The sequence below is a fragment of the Panicum virgatum genome, chromosome 6K (assembly GCF_016808335.1).
Source record: "Panicum virgatum strain AP13 chromosome 6K, P.virgatum_v5, whole genome shotgun sequence".
NCBI lineage: Eukaryota > Viridiplantae > Streptophyta > Magnoliopsida > Poales > Poaceae > Panicum > Panicum virgatum.
Window position 1 is genome coordinate 9,144,984 of NC_053141.1, and position 17,121 is coordinate 9,162,104.

Here is a 17,121-nt window from a genome sequence, read left to right on the forward strand (position 1 = left end):
TATCCGGGTATTCACATACCACTGGTATGTCCTCTAGCTTCTTGTCCTCGACAAGATTCACCGTATGGGTCAACGGTGTGGGGCTCATAAGACACAATGTCATAGAACCATGAATGGGAGAATTTACGTGCACCGCACATGATGAGGTGTCCAGACTAATCCCATAAAATTTCATCCAATTCATACCGAGGATGATATCCACTTTCTGGGTTGGCAACATGATCCAATGGGTCGTAAAATTTTTTCCCTGAAGCTGTAGAAGCACTTGCTTGGTAGTCTAATTGGTTATCAATTGACCCCCGGGTGAATGAATATGATATGGCTTCGACATATTTTCTACACCCAGCCCAAGTCTAGTAACACACTCCTTACTGATAAAGGTGTGAGATGCACCCGAGTCGAAAAACACAGTAACAGGTTGATCATTTATGGAAAACATACCAGTCATTACTGGAGCTCCCTCATGAATACCCTCAAGGGTGGTGTAGTGCACTTGTCCCGGTTTGAAATGAGCCACTTGCTGCTTCTGACTGTGCTGACCGGACTGCTGGCCCTGCTTCGGTGGCATCGGGCAGTTGCGTGCAAAATGTCCAGGCTGCCCATAGTTGTAGCACGGGAATAAATTGGGGCGCATCTCCGGCTGCTGCACCCATACCTTCTGCTCACCCTGCTGAGGAACAGGAGGCCTGGCTGTCCCCTGTGATGATGTGTACTGAGGGGGCCTATATCCCCACTGCTGCTATGGTTGGTGCTGAAAAGGGGCTCTCTGTGGGCCCGACTATACCAGACGAAACCTCTGGGGAGCGCTGCTCGAAGATCCCACTGCCGGCGCCTTTCTCTTCTTCTCCGCCTTATGAGCCAAGTGGGCATCCTCCTGAATGATTGCCCCATTGACTAGCTCACTGAATGTGTCAAATTTGATCATGGCTAGGCGATCCTGGAGCTTGCTGCTAAGCCCCTGCCAGAAGCACACCTGCTTCTTCTCATCAGTGTCTACATGCTACCCCACATACTGTGACAAAGTGTTGAAGCCCTGAGAGTACTGTAGTACACTATTATTACCCTGCTTCAGGGCCAAGAACTCCGTGAGTTTTCTTCTGATCACCCCTGCTGGGATGTGATGTGCCCTGAATGCTTCTTTAAACTGGGCCTAGGTGAACCGAGTGCCCTCGGGAAACATGGCCACATTATTGTCCCACCAAGTGCGTGCAGGACCCCTGAGCTGCAAACCCTGCCTTGTCCCCATCATTGTACGGGTGCAGAGTGAGCTTGGACTCAATGGTCCGGAGCCAACTATCTGCTTCCAGTGGCTCATCTGCTTTGTGGAACAGTGGCGGTTGGGTGCTCAGAAACTGCTCATATCCAGGGACAGCAGGATGGTGGTGATGCTCATGCCGCTACGCTCTGCCTTGCTCAACAATCTCCCGGAGGAGTGTCGTCTGCTCGTCGTGTCCGGTAAGCATGGCCGCAATGGCCTGAGCCAAATCAGGAGGGTTCGGGGGTGCTGCCATTCTGCATTCAACCTGTGACATCCTAGGTGTCTGCACAGTAGAACTACATTTATTTTATGCATCATGTGCTTGAATTATTTGAGCAAGGATCTTATTTTAAAAGTATAAGGTCATTTGTGTAAATATGATTTGATGCAAGGTCCTTTTTATAATTTGATTTGAATAGGATGGGTGAATATTGCTTTTGTGGAGGATTTATTTGCAAAATTTAGTGTAATCATTACATGGCAGAAAATTTTTCATTTCAGTCTAAACTCAAAGTGAATTTGCTTTGGAAAAGACAAACATCCTTTAAATTCAAAATCCTTCCTTTGTTTTCAAAATAACTCTTTAACCTTTAGTCAAATCAATTTTTGCACAATATCAAAGTTGTAGATCTTGAAAACTTGAACAACCTTCATGTTCGGCACTTTTTCAGTTGAGCCCTACTTTAGGAGTTATTTTTGTTTTACAGTAGGGCCCCTAACTTTTTTGGAAATTTCAAATCAGTCCAGACTTCATCTCCCACCTCTCTGCTTCTCTGTTTCTCTCTGCCACCGGCGCAGAGCGGCACCGCCGCCACCGTGGGAGGCAGCAAGCTACCTCCTGCTTCCCCCACAGCCTCACGTGGCACCTCTGCGAACCCCTGGACCCACCTCCCCTCGCGCTGGAGCCCCCACCTCTCGCCACGCCACCCCGGCCATCCGCGCGGCCGCCACCTCACTGTCGCCGTGGAGAGCTCGGGACAGAGCCCCAGTTCCCTTCCTCGCGCATGCCTCGGCACTAGGGGAACCCTCTCATTCTGTTCCACTCCCTCTCTCGCCAATTCCCTGCTTGGAAACCCAAGAACGCCGCCGCCATGGCCGCCGCCTCCCTCTGAGCTCACCGTCGAGCCCCCTGCTCCGCCTTTTCCCGCCCTAAATCGACCCCACCAATAGCTCCGTCATGTCGCGGTGAAGCTCCCCGACCACTCCACGCCACTTCTACCTCACTGGAATGCCGCCTCCGCCGCTGGCCGTCACCGCCGGAGCAACTGCTCCGCGGGGAACCCCCAATCCGGCCACCCCGAGCCCCAAGAAGACCACCATCGGGTAGAGCTCGATCCTCTCTTGCTCCTCCACCCCATTCCCCTCGCCGCCGGCGAGAGAAACCGCCGGAAACTGGCCGGCCCCACCCGCCCTTTCTCCTACCTCCGACCAAGGGCCTTGTTGCAATTTGTTTTACAATCCCAGGGGTCTCAGCGCAAGAAACCAGGGACTAGTTTGTAAGGTCTAGTTAGGTTTTTCTAAATTTTGCTGTGAATTTTGAAAATGCCCAGAAATTTGTAAAAAATCAAAAAAAATGCAAATCCAAATGTTTTGGAATCCCTGTTACAAGAACTACAAGTTTTGTTACATACACATCTTCATTTTTGGTCTGTATTGTAATCCAAGAAATAGGAAAGAATAAATAGGCTTTTTTTGTTCTAGGAGTTCTACTCAGTAACTGCAAGTGATTTTTGGCTTGATTCTGTCTTGCAATATTACTAGTGTCTGGTAAAAATTTGAAGCCTATTTGACATCATTAGCTAGGTCAAAGTTTCAAGATTCCTTGATCTACTAGTTATGCTAATATATTTGTGCTGGTAGAAATATTAGAGTTCTGAGCGTGAAACTTTTTCCATACTTACATATCACTACAAAATTGCTGTTACCCAAGTTTGGGAAATTTTAGAGCTGTCTAGCTATATTTTTGATTTAATGCTTTTTAAGTAAGCTTTAATTGATAAATAGTTTCCTTGCTTAGAAAATTCTGATAATTTTTGTGTAACTCTACTTTGGTCATATATCCATGTATGTAAAATTTGAGAACCAGAAATATGATAGCATTTTCTGTGCTAATTAGTTTTATCATATGTGATTTAATTTTGTCAAATTTATTACTTCAGTTTTATGTCTAGATAAATTCTGAAAAATTTATATGATGTTCATTAGCATATGAAGCATATTCTGAAAAATTTTTAGTTTCATAAATGTTGTTGTTTGTACTGTAGAATTCAATCTTGTTCTAGGTGTTGTCTGAGTAATTGAATTGCTCTGAATAATTGGCTGCATGAAATGATATGAAATTGTCAGGATTAATTACTCTGTATACCATATATTTAGGGTAATTTTTGCTGAATTTCTTGCTGTTTGAATGCTGAGTTGTTGATTTATTAGCAAACCATCTTTTATTTGCTACAGGAAACAACTACCACTTGCTTTATGAAGATAGTGTAGTACTTTTGTGAAGTTGATTATGTTGTTTTGTGGAGTAAATTATGTTAATTAACTACTCCATAAATGACTGCCCATGTGTTAAGTTTGTTTGCTAATTGTTAGAACTGCAGTGTCTTCACCTCGTGTGTATGTTTATAACACGGTTCTTGCATCACATATAGATACGACTGTTTTATCGGACGGGACGTACGAGCTGATCCCGGAGTCCGAAGAAGGTGATCAAGAAGCCCAGCTGAATGCCATCATACTGACTGAAGACCCGGACCAAAGTCCGGAAGAGCCTAAGGTTGTTTTAGCTAGCGACTACCGAGAAGGCAAGCCCCGGACATAACCCAGTATTATAAATTATTACAATTTATTGTTATTACTTACTTGTGCATTTACAGTTCTTAGGATTTGAATTGAAACCCTAGATGCATAATCCTAGGAACCAATGTACTGAACACTAGACCTGAGTTCGAATAATTGCTAAGCTTATAGGACCAGTAAAAGTCGAGTTATTGACTGTCACTCGCGAGCTCTATAGGAATTGCTTGTTTACTTTCTACTATCAATATAAGGACGGCGGACGGGGTCGTGTTCGATATCATGACCTTGGGTGAGACCCCGTCTGTGTTGATAAATTCTGCTAAGGTCACAGTGTGTGGTAGCGGTGGTTAAGTTTTTGAACGTACTAGCCACATGCCGTAAATATGGTACGCGGTAAGCCTAGTAGCCGATCGGACCGGGGAGTGGATATACCTTTCACTCTCTCTTAGAGATAGGTTTTTATTTATGTTTATGTTGCGCAACACCACGGGTGCAGGGACGAGGTTGGTGCCCTGTAGTCGGGGAGAGTGACCCTATCCACAAGCCGGAAAGAAAGGTAAACGGTTGTTTGGGAACGACCCGACGGTGTTCCAAACGTGTGTGTTAGGTCTGCCTGGCCAGGTCAACAAATTTTGATTCGAATCGTCCGCTTCTCACGGTTTGGGACTGCTTGATCCCTTTGCCACACAGAGTAATAAGAGTAACATTATTATGATCAATCTTGATGTTTTCTTAATGTTCTACCATGGTTGAATAGGAGTAGTTGCTTACATAGAATGGTTAATCAACTAGAATCTTGGAAGCTAAAATTTGAAAGTAAGGACCTACTCTTTATTGCTTTTCAGCAAAAGGAAAACCAGAGCCTCACAGAACCCTGCATAGTCTAGTTAGGTGGGCTATGTATACCCGTTGACGGTTAAGTTTTGCTGAGTATTAGAATACTCAGCCTTGCTGTTGAAACCTTTTTCAGGTATGAGTTTTGAGGACCAGATCGCTAGTCTGTCATGGCCCTGCTCTTTGCCTCCTGGCTGGTCCGTAGAATGGGATCCGTCTTCGGCCGGCAATGACCCCGATGAGTGATACCTTGCTTGGGCTAGCTTGGTATACTTTTGCGACGTGTTGTAACCGTTGAGTTTTCTTTCTGCTGCTTAAACTCTGAACATGAAACTTATGTCTTGTATAATGATTTACTAAGTTTGGATCTGTAATAATGTTTTAAACTTCTTGTAATAACTGCTATGCTTGTGTTGTAAAATATGTAAGGTTGTAATATCTCTGGACTCGCCTTCGTGCGGGGTATGCTTGTTTGATCCGAGAACCGGTGGTTGTATCGGGACGTTACCCGACAGACCAAGAATTATTCCGTTTGAAGTGCGTTTGAGTCAATGTTGCCTTTAGGGTGATGGCCAGCGCACTTGAGCCGGGATAATTCAGGTGGTTCTGCCACACAACCATGATTGGATTAGTTACATTTTTTTCGATTACATAAAAATAATCATGACCGCAACTAATATCCGAATCATGGAAGAAATCGCAGGAAACAAATCATTTGAACACAAATGAGAGGCCTCTGTCTGAGCTCAACCGGTCAGACCGGTGCAACGGACCGCTTAGACCGGTCTGCATGGCGCTGTGTGGCTCAACGTGGACCAACCGGTCAGACCGGTAGCCAAGACCGGTCAGACCGGTCGCCACCCTGAAACTAAACTTCACTCTATCCACCACTTCCCACACACCTGCATCTCTCTGGATAAATTTGACGTAGCAGGGGCAGAAATCGACGTCTGGGTGCCCTGAAATAAAATATGGTGGCAACAAACCCTGGGCAACTAATACTCAGCAAGACTTACCCGACCCGTGTGTATAACTTAGCCCACATACCTAGACACACAAGGTTTTGGCTGGTGGTTATTTTGTAGAAAAGCAACTAAAGTAATTTCTTACTTTCATTATTTAAGCCCCAAATTCTATATATATTTAAATTAACTCTAATCAAATATTTGCAAGAACCAACTATAACAAATATGGTGGTGCAATCAACATAATTCAATATGTTCAACACTATATACAGATAGCTTACATTCTAACATTATGCTGCGATGCAGCAAAGAGATCAAGGCCCTCATAACCGCAAGACACGGTGAATCGATTCGATTTAACCTTGTAAGGAAGACCTAACCAACACGGCACGCGTATGCCCCGTCAGACCACACGCACCAACCCTTCCCCTCCCCGCCTCGAACTACAGAACCACCCCACCTTCATATAGTCAGCCGAGCTCAACGTGAGACCACCAAAAGTAAACATATGCATCCCGTTTCTCCGCAACTACTCGACTCGCCCTAAGGGGTGGTGATGCAGTTCTGTACTTTCGAAGCGAGGCAGTACTAGGCTTACTGGTTTCGACTACCTCCTACACCCGGCATGCGGTTAGTACAGTTCAATCCCCGATCAGCTCTGCCGACAACGACCGGTCCTTAATCGACACGGACGGGGCTAGGACACCCAGGAACCCTGTCCTGCTGCCATACCTATATATCATCATCATTCCCCGCCCGGTCTCAAATTTACATCCTCTCCATATCAAATTCAATACTCGTATGCGGGAATACAAATATATCTTAAGTCTCGCGAGTAACTGGAAATTACTCGACTTCTAAATATCCTATATCTCGCGAGTGACTGAAAAATCACTCGACTTCTATCGATCTTTATTAAGCATAGCAATGCTACCGGCCAATCCATACTAGTATAAGGCCTAGGATGACCTAGGGATCATGCAACTAGGGTTTCATACAATTCCTAAACGTAATGCACAAGTAATAGATACATATATAGGTGTCATAAAGTTAAAATAGTAGGTTGTGCACCGGGGCTTGCCTTGAGTCTGCTGCTCAGTGCTATGGTGAATTGGGCCTTGGGCCGGCTCCTCACGATCCTCCTGCTGCAGGGCTTGCCCCCGTGGCTCCCGTGGCTCCGCAACCACCTCGTACACAATTTCCTCCATCGCGGCTGCTACACGTATGCATATGCATATGACATGAGAGTATGCATGCATGATTTATAAAAATTACAAGTAACCAATAACCAAATCAATTTCTATCTATTTTCACTAACAAACCCTGATTTAACCCTCTCAGCCCTGCTAGCACCGGTCAGACCGGTATACCAAACCGGTCAGACCGGTCTGGCCTGTGTGCGACTTGAGACCAAAACTCCAGATTATCCAGACATATTCTCGGAGTATCCGGACTCCCAAGTCCGGAGAATCCGGACCTAACTCTGGAATGTCTAGATCACCACAAACTCGAAGTATCCGATCCAATGGCCGGACTGTCCGGGCCCCTACCGGTCAGACCGGTCCCTTCGACCGGTCAGACCGGTCCAACCCTGACCAAAAGCTGCAATCCTTGGCATGGCGAAAATCGCCCACAAATCCTTAAACCCTTCTAGGCACTAGTTCAGATATACCTTTAGAGGTTTTTGACCAGAGGAAATCACCTAAAACTATCTAGAAAAGGAGATCGGCCAACACAAGCATTTATACCTTGAGTGAACTCCTCTATGCACAAGAACTTGAATCCTTGGCACCTCAGGGAGGGAATCGTAGAGAGGAACACATCCCACGCCGATTTGATCTCTTTCCCGGGATTGGAATCAAGTTGGGGTGAGGATTTGGGACTCTAGGGCTTGGGGAGAGGGGTGAGCTCGGGGAAGGTGAGTGAGAGAGCTGGTGAGGATGAGTGAGTTGTTGGGAGAGAGAAGAGTGGTTTAAATGATGTGGGGGCAACAAAACGGTTGAGTCAGCCCCCAACCGGTCAGACCGGTCTGGCCCAGGCTGACAGAATCAAGCTTGAGTTGGTGATTTGTCGCATGAGTTTTGAACTAATGACTGTGGTTAGTTTAATTACAAGTGATTAACACCTGTGGTGTTACAATCCTACCCCCTACCAAAAATCTCATCCCGAGATTTAGAATGAACGTGCCAAATTGAAAGATAGTATTGGGTGGGTACCTTGATATGCTTGTAGCAATTCAGGACATTTAGACCGAACAAATTACTCCGTCTCCCAAGTAGCTTCCCGCTCGGAGTGATTACTCCATTGCACCTTATAGAAGTTGCTCGTTTGATGTCGAGTGACCCGGGTCTTGCAATCAACAATTTTCGCTGGGTGCTCTGGATATACCAGATCGGGCTCTAATTGTAACTCTTCTATATCAACAATCTTGGTGGGAACACGGAGGCATTTCCTGAGCGGATAAGTGAATAGGATGCTCTAGGCAGTATGCCACTGATCCACACTGCTCACAAATAAGAAAAGGCCCAACATAGCGAGGGACGAGCTTTTCCTTCACACCGAATCGTTGAGCCCCTTTCGTTGGAGATACCCGCAGATAGACATGATCCCCCACTAGAAACAGGATAGATTGACGCTTCTTGTTCGCGTAACTCTTTTGTCAGGATTGGGCAGTCTTCAAATTTTCCTGAATAACCCGAAACTGCTCTTCTACTTCATTTACCATATCGGGCCCAAAGAAAATTCTCTCCCCAGCTTCTGACCAATTTAATGGCGTTCTGCATTTCCGTCCATATAAGGCCTCAAATGGAGCCAACTTGATGCTTTCTTAATAACTATTGTTATAAGCAAACCCGGCCAATGGCAAGCTCCCATCCCATTTTTTATCATAGGTGAGCACACATGCTCTAAGCATGTCCTCCAATATTTGATTTATCCTTTCTATCTGGCCGTCAATCTGGGGATGATAAACCGAACTGCGGAGGAGCTGAGTGCTGAGGGCGGCGTGAAAGTGCTCCAAGAACCGGGCAATGAACTAAGCACCCCAGTCTGAAATGATTGTCTTTGGAATTCCATGCAGACTCACAATACGATCCAGATATAACTGGGCATATTGCTTCGCTGTATGTGTGGTCTTTACTGGCAGAAAATGCGCAGTCTTTTTGAGACGATCCACAATAACTCATATCGAGTCATACCCCTTAGAAGTTTTGGTTAGACCGACAATGAAATCCATACTAATGTCCTCCCACTTCCAGGATGGAATACTCAATGGCTGCAAAGGGCCGGCTGATCTCAAGTAGCTCGCCTTAACCCTTCTACAGGTGTCGCATTCTGACACATACCTAGCGATTTTCCGCTTCATCCTTGTCCACCAAAATCGCTATTTCAGATACTGATACATTTTGTTGCTGACAGGATGGATAGAATACCAAGAGAGATGAGCCTCATTGAGAATCTGCTTTCGAAGCTCCAGATCTTTGGGTACCACTAGTGGGTTCTTAAACCATAAAACACCCTCGTCATCTAGATGGAAACATTCCACTCGAGGGTCATTTTCTCCAATCCTTTGCCTAATCTTTCCCATGCCAATATTGTTTTTCTGAGCCGCAATAATATGATCTCGAAGAGTTGGAGTGAGGGTAAGATTAGCAAGAGTACCCTCAGACACCATAGTCAAGTTCATCTTCTCCATTTCTTGGCACAAAGTGTCATGCACTGCTGTGGCTGAGATGCAACTGGCTTTACGACTCAATGCATCGGTTACAACATTAATCTTGCCCAGCCTTGGAATCAAGTTGGGTGAGGATTTGGGACTCTAGGGCTTGGGGCGAGGGGTGAGCTCAGGGAAGGTGAGTGAGAGAGCTGGGGACGATGAGTGAGTTGATGGGAGAGAAGAGTGGTTTAAATGATATGGGGCCAACAAAACAGTTGAGTCAGCCCCCAACCGGTCAGACCGGTTGCCCGGACCGGCAGACCGGTCTGGCTCAGGCTGACAGAATCAAGTTTGAGTTAGTGATTTGTCACATGAGTTTTGAACTAATGATTGTAGTTAATTTAATTACAGGTAATTAACACCTGTGGTGTTACGTACATACACGAGACCAACGCAGGCCATGGACGCGGGCAACGCCGCCATGCCGGCACAGCTGGCAGCAGCATTAGACCTGGAGAGCGGTGGTGCCGGCGCGGCCGGCACCGTCGACGTGTGGCCGTACCCGGCGGACCCGCGGCTCAAGGAGAAGCAGCCCTTAACGTGGTTGCGCACGGCGCCCTACCTCGCCGTCACGCTCGCGGGCGCCGCGCTTCGTCGCCGGCGTGCTGCTGGCCTCCACCAACCCGGACGCGGGGCCGCAGGGCGGCCGCGACACCTCCAGGGACGCGGTCGGGGCCGTGCTCTACAGCGCCGGGCTGGTGGTGGCGATGGCGGGCAGCTTTGCGGCCTGCGTCGCCTCCGACGAGGGCTGGTGCGACTGCGACCTGCGGCGGTTCGACGAGCTGGACGATTAGCTGGCTGAAGCGTAATAAGTGAGATGGAGATTGCAACGCGACGCCACTCAGATCTAGGTTTAATTTGTGGAAATCAATTTGAGATACTGTACAGACATGCATGTGTGGTTAGAGTTTTGGAATTAATCCAATAATTAAAGCAGGACTACTCCACAAGGATAGATATTTTGGATTTCTATACTGGTGATTTGGAATTGATGGACTTCCGTTAGGATCAATTTTACCATGGAAAAAAATTAGCGCGCTATTTTGGCGTTATAGCGCTGCTATAGCGGGACGAAGCATGTGCAGCGACGCTATTGCTAATTTTCACGCTATTGGCTCTATCGGCGCTATTTCGCGCTATTGCGTCGCTAAACGCTAATAGCGCCATAGCGCTGCAATTTTTCTGCTATTGCTACCAGGCCTAAAATAGCTTGCTCAGCGCGTTACTTCATTAAAAAAAGAATTATGTTATCAAGTATCAACTTATCATCGATTATGTTGGCTGTTATTGTGTTGGAAACTCATGGATTATGTTGAAAATTCATGGATTATGTTGGCTGTTATTATGTTATCAACTTATCATAGATTTTTATTTTTTTTCTGTCACTTGTAAACTAATAGCGCGCTATAGCAGCGCTATAGCGGCAGCAATCAGCTAACACTACTCCACTTAGCTGTCGCTATAGCGCGGCCAGCGGCGCTATAGCGCCAATAGCGGCCAGAAAAGGCCAAACGCTATTTTCAATAGCCCGTGATTTTTTTCATTGAATTTTACTGATATGATTTATCACTACCTAGCTATTTTTAGCAACTTGGCCACTTACCCGGAATTGATTTCTTTGTAAGCCCTATTTTTTGTTGGGTAAAGTGCTTTTTCAACCTGAACTATCGTGATCGTCCGAATTTAGTCTCTTATATACGAACTAGACATCCTACACTTGCCAACTAACGAAATTTTGTGCAAATTATCCCCGAGTCGAAACCACCACGTCTGCTATCCAACGTGGCACTTGTCCAGTCAGCTCTCTCTCTCTCTCTGGCTGATTATAGGTGGCACGTCCCCGGACGCCGCGCGGACGCGTAGGACATCGCAGATGCCTGGAGGCCCTTCAGCGACCGTGACAGGAATGGCGCCACCGTCATCTTCTGATTGCAGAGAAGCCACCAGAGATTGCAACCTGAATTTCATTGCCGTGGCCCAAGCTCCGGCCTCAAGCTGCACCTCCCCGAGCGGTTCTCCGAGCTCCCACACATGCTGCGCCCCGACCACTACCCGGAGTACCCCACGTCCCCACCGCCCTCAAGTTCGCCGACTACCTCACGGACTACGCTGCCAGGTTCGAGATGAGCCCGAGTTCAACAGCGCCGTGCTGTCAGCCTGCAACGACGTCACGAGACCACCGGCCTGTGGCGCGTGCGCGTGCATGCCGCAGATTGCGCCGTTGGTGACATGGAGTACATCGCCAGCTGGCTCGTCGCCGCCACCGGCGAGAACGCCCGGACCGTTGTCCCGAACATGCCATGCATGGACGGCTTCTCCGGCGAGGTCACGCACGTCGGCGTCTACAAGTCCGGCGAGGCCCACCGCGGCAAGCGCGTGCTCGTCGTCGGCTGCGGCAACCCCGGCATGGAGGTCGCGCTGGACCTCTGCGGCCACGGCGCCCGCCCCGCGAGGTGCTCGGCAAGCCCAGGCTGGACCTCGCCGGCATGCTCCTCGAGCGCTGGCGGCTCCCGCTCTAGGCCGTCGACAAGATAATGGCGCTCACCGCTTGGGTCGTCCTCGGTTATCAAACCCATCGCTGTCTGAAGAGGACACGCACGCATGTCGACTTGCTGCTTGTCAGGGTCCAGCGTGGACTGATCGAACCCCTTTTTTTTTTTCTGAAAACGACCGATTGAACCTTATTCGTCTCACCGAACGAGCGAGGTCATCGAGTCATAGATGGCCACGTGCGCGCGTCTGAGTTCAAATCGCAGGAACCTGGAGCAGTAGTAAAAAAGATTAAATTTTTATCGTTAAATAAATTTAATCCTGTTTCTACTTCCCACGGCGTGCATGTATCTCGATCTCGGAGATGTTGGAGTAAACAAACTCCCTGATCTGCTGCTATCAAAGAAGAAGAAAAGAAACCAACTCCCCGAGGTCCGGGAAGCAGGCCCGTCCCCAAGGGTATGCAACCGGTGCACCTGCACCGGGCCCCCAAATTAAACTATATGCTAACTACTAGTGCTATTTCTCAAAAAAAAAACTACTAGTGCTAGTACTCTACAACCTTAGCATTTGATAACTTTCCTTCCTCTTCCTAAATCTCTTCCAATTTTTCCTGCAGCATACAAACAATTTGCTTTAGATCAACAGTCGTGCGCCTAATTCTCCTCCCCTAATTAATCCCTGAGTTCACCCATAGAAGATCACCTGGACCTGTGGACCATAAATCGCCGCCAATCCAATCTAGCATTTTTTTTTTGTGTGCGTGTGTATGCGCGTGAGCTCTAGGCATAGTCTTCCTCTATTTTTTGTTTCTTGCGTCTTGGTCCAACATTTCATTTAATCCAAAGGGATCAGATTGTATTAGATCGGGCCCATCAAGAGCCATAGCATCCCAGGGCCTCCGTACTAGTACAGAATGGATATGACTGTAAATTATGGTTTTCTTCTTGAAATGGCCATGTTAATTTGACCTTTTTTATACTTTTCACCAGTATTTAATTAGTCGCATTAGGAAATATTACTCCAGAAAAAGAGTAAAAATAAGAAAATAGTAGAGGAGCGGACTAAATCTCAGAAAGGAGCTGTAGGTTTATTATTAAAGAATCTTCATCTCACTCCAAAATTTAGATTTTGAGATTCTTTTAGCTTAAAAAATAGCCTATCTAACATAAGACGTTGAACAAATGGATTCAATTAAGCAACATACACAATCATTATATTAAACTATTTGATTGAAGTGGCTATAAAATAAACCTTAGTTATATTATTTCTGTAGTTAGGGCCTAAATTGAAATGTGGCACATGGCACATATATTTTGCGGGACGGCCCTGTCCTCGGCGACAAGTCGGGCACGCCTTGCCGCCTTGGTAGTTGGTACACACCATTGGTGGAGCTTATACCGTGCTCGTATCGAGTGCCATGTTGTAGGCGTTGAGCCACCCACCGGCACCAGGGTACGCCACTCCTGTCAGGGCCGGTGCCCACGCGCTGCTCCTGGTCACTGGGCGCTGGGGACATGTCGAAGCTGAGGCTCGCCGTGGGCATGTCACATGTTGGGGTAACACTGGTAAAGACTCGTCGATTCGGGGTCCCCAGGAGGCCAGGACGCGCCGAACAACGCCAGAGCTCACGTAAGTTGAAAGCTTGGGTAAAGGCCAAACCAGCTCGTGCTCCGTCCATATCTTGAACAAACTTGAGATTTTAGATTAAAATCTAAAATATCCTTTAGCTTTTCCCTTACTTTTTTATAGAAAAAAAATAATTGCGTTCCTTTCACCAATCACCAGAAATAATGTTTTTTTTCTTCGAGGGCATTGGTTCCCATCATCATTTCCTGACGTGGTTGGATTTGGGGTTGGGGTTGGGGTTGGTCGTGGACCGACGACCACGCCGAGCGCCAATTTCCAAAACTGTCCTTGGAACGTTCTACCAGAGAGCCCGAGCCTGCATCAAAAAAAAAAAAAAAGGCCCGAGCCGACACATCTCCGACCGTCCGATCGGTGGCTGCCACGTCGTTGCTGTGACAGTGACGCCTTTCCGGTATAATTTCCGCGCCGTGGAGTGTGGACTGACGAGGTGCACATTTCCGAAACTGACCTCGGAACTGCCGGAACGTTCTACCAGAGCCGCACCTTTCCGGCCGTCCGATCGGTGGCTGCCCCCGCTACGGAGCGTATACACGTGCGCCTCAGCCCTCAGGAGCACTTCTTCTCGTAATTTAGCCATGGGTTCGCGCGGGCGGCGCCGGGGGTCGCTTCCACGAAACTTCCGTGGCGTGGTCGCCTGTATTTAAACCGGCGTCCCATCTCGCCTCCCTCCACGCCCCGATCGAATCCCCAGCTAGCCACTATCCGCCGGATCCGGCTGCACGGCGAAGCCTCCGGCTAATGGCCGCCTACAACAACTCCAGGGACGAGGACGCGGCGGTGGCGCTCCTCTGCCCCGGCGCCGGCGCGCGCACCGCCAACGCAGCGGCGAACAACAGCGGCGCGGCGTACAATTTTACCTTCTCGGCCGGCGGGCGCACGGCGACCCGGAGGAACGACGGCGCCGCGGACACCGCTGCTGCGCCCACCAAGAACGGCGCGCCGCCGTGCATCTCCTCCGGCGTGCGCACCACCGCGGCCCAGGACGAGGACGGCACGGTGTACCTCGACTACGACACGCCCGCCGAGGCAGCTAGGAACAGCAGGCACGGCGCGGCGGTGGCGCTACACCGTCTTGTCGCCGATGAGGTCCTCCCGGTCGCTTCTCAGGTGAGAACGTGAGAGCCCAAACTCTAGTACTCAATGCGCGCTGCTGCTTCCTGCCCGCCTGCTCTGTTCTTGCTCTCTGTTTTCTTTGCATCGCACAGCCGCTTGTTCCCCCAGTATAAAAGACAAGAAATGCTTGCAGGTTTCCGGCGACAAGACGGCGAGCGTGGTCCCGGCCGTTGCCGTCGGCCAGGGAAAGGTCGCCGGAGCGTTCACTGAACTTCTGCGCCGGGGGCTACCCGTCCTCGGGCTTTCTGTTGCTTCCCTGGCGGTGGCCGGCCTCGCCGCGGGCGAACCTACGCCGGCGGCGGGCTTTGGGCTGTTCCTGATGCTCATCGTTGGCCTGTCCGGCGTCACCATCCGTGCGATCCGCGCCTAGGAGAGCGTATGGATTCATGCCGCGGGATCGTAGTATACAGTTTTTTTCCCCCCGAATATGTCCTCAGAATATCGATGCCAACGGTCTATCGTTTTGGTTGCATCGTACGTATGTTGGTGTCAGCAAATGAGTATCTAGTGTTGCTTTTCGTTTATCGACTTCAGTAACTCGACAGTGTAAAATTTGCCGTTTCAGATGAATGGGAGATCCCAAGAAAAAGCTGAGGATTTACTGAGTTTTATATCTCGAGCTATCTGATTATTTTGTTCATTTTAATAATGGAACAAATAGAGGGTGAAAAAAAAGAAAGAGAAAAAATGGGAAAAAATATACAAAATAATGCATTCTTCCCTAACGATGTTTCACAAAATTTTTTGTACTGATATAATAGCTAGTTCCCTCAATTCCCTGTCTCATGTGTTGGGGTGCCACTTGTGTACTTGGTTATGTCCTTTTGTTAACCTGGATGTTGGTGGTCACTGTCAAGTGTCAAAGCAGATAAATTGTGACTTGTGAGAAGTCATGCTTGAAATTCTTTTTTGGCACATTGTGCTGAGCTTTCATCAGTTTCATGTTCACAAAAAAACAATCAATCAGGTGCCTTGTCCGCAAATGCATTCATCACAGAATCATTCTATATTGTCAAGCGATTGGGAGAACATGTTGGTTGGGATCCGTGCAAATATGAAACGTTGACAAGCCCTTTCCTTCTTGTTCTTTTCCAACTCTGGTCTTCCGCAATGTGCAAGTGAAGCTCAAAAAATATTGGGCCCCATCGTGAAAAACAGTTCACAAGCTGCCACGTGCAGGCATCGCTATAGGGTCCACATGGGTAATAAACAAAAGATATACACAAGCAAAATCAGCTCATCTCCCTTGGCTCACTGACGTCTGGACAGACACAAAAGCACGCAAAGCAATTCTTGTTTAATGCGTGGCCTTAGAAGTAGCTTTCTGTTCGACCAATATTGTCAGCGTGTCATCAAAAAGAAAATATTGTCAGCGCGGTTGATCCGAAACATGATCAAACTAGGGGCTCGTTCGGTGAGACGAATAAGGTTCAACCTGTCGTTTTCAGAAAAAAAAAGGGGTTCGATCAGTCCACGCTGGACCCTGACAAGCAGCAAGTCGACATGCGTGCGTGTCCTCTTCAGACAGCGACGGGTTTGATAGCTCCCGGACCTCGGGGAGTTGGTTTCTTTTCTTCTTCTTTGATAGCAGCAGATCAGGGAGTTTGTTTACTCCAACATCTCCGAGACCGAGATACACGCACGCCGTGGGAAGTAGAAACAGGATTAAATTTATTTAACGATAAAAATTTAATCTTTTTTACTACTGCTCCAGGTTCCTGCGATTTCAGCTCAGACGCGCGCACGTGGTCATCTATGACTCGATGACCTCGCTCGTTCGGTGAGACGAATAAGGTTCAATCTATCGTTTTCAGAAAAAAAAAGGGGTTCGATCAGTCCACGCAGGACCCTGACAAGCAGCAAGTCGACATGTGTGCGTGTCCTCTTCAGACAGCGACGGGTTTGATGACTAATCGACCCGGCGCAGCAGCAGCAGCTGAGCTGGTAGTAGGAGAGGAGGGAATCAGGGAAGAACAGCGACGGTTTGGCGGACTCGAGGACTAGACGACGCCGCGCATGCGGAACCAAGACTTGCACCGGTGGTTCTGAATGTTTGATCTCTCAGACGTGTTTCTCATCTCTGGCAGGACGGCGATCATGGCGAAGGACGCCTTGGCCTTACAGGCGCAAGACTTGACTCTCCCCTCTTCTCTCCTCTCGCTGTTTGTCTCGTACTCCTGTTGTTGGACCCCAGCACATGGACGGGCTACCCAACTTTACAAGCGACATGTGGGCCCTGTTTGGTTTCCTATCATACCTATCGCACACGATTTTCGAGAAAAAAATCTCACATGCAT